The 656-nt window shown below is 44.4% G+C and overlaps 1 non-coding gene across 1 annotated transcript; it reads left to right on the forward strand.

The window, feature by feature from the left end:
* Positions 1-296: 296 nt before the first annotated feature.
* On the forward strand, positions 297-378 carry TRNAS-GGA. The gene has a single exon. It is a non-coding gene; the product is annotated as a tRNA-Ser (tRNA).
* The last annotated feature ends 278 nt before the right edge of the window (positions 379-656 follow it).

A 656-nucleotide genomic window follows, 5' to 3' on the forward strand; every position in this document is an offset into this window, starting at 1 on the left:
TGTCGTGGCTCCTGAATTGTGGAGTCTCAGGGCAGGCGTCAGCAATCTGGTAGTTCTTTCCATTGTCCCATTCACTTGAGTGTAGTAGGGGGTCTGGAATATCCATTGTATTCCTTCACCTTTTGCACATTCATCAACCACCCTGACAATAAAGCGGTTACTGTTGGCTTCAGTGGACACAGCCCTGATAAATCTCAACATAACTTTCACCACACCCCAAAAAAGGTTACTGTTGGCTTCAGTGGACACAGCCCTGATAAATCTCAACATAACTTTCACCACACCCCAAAAAACAAGTAGTTGTGGCCGAGTGGTGAAGGCGATGGACTGGAAATCCATTGGGGTTTCCCTGGGCAGGTTCGAATCCTGCCAACTACACCAGTTTTAATGTCTTGGCATGGGTGGGAGCAGGTCGTCTTTTACAATACTCTGCGCACTTCGTGGGAGAGGCCACAGGATCTCCAGAGGTAGAAACAAAATAATTAACTTTATTACAAAATTTCCTTAAAACTGTGGTGGAAGGAACAAAAAGACTAGGCAAATTCTCATAAAAGATCTGAAATAGAAGGAGAAAAAGCGAAAAGAAAGAAAGAAAGAGAGAAAACAAAGAGATAGGATCACCACCTGTGGATCCAGCGATGTCTTCTTGGTCAGTC

This window comes from Cariama cristata, unplaced genomic scaffold, assembly GCF_000690535.1.
Source record: "Cariama cristata isolate BGI_N322 unplaced genomic scaffold, ASM69053v1 scaffold17219, whole genome shotgun sequence".
NCBI lineage: Eukaryota > Metazoa > Chordata > Aves > Cariamiformes > Cariamidae > Cariama > Cariama cristata.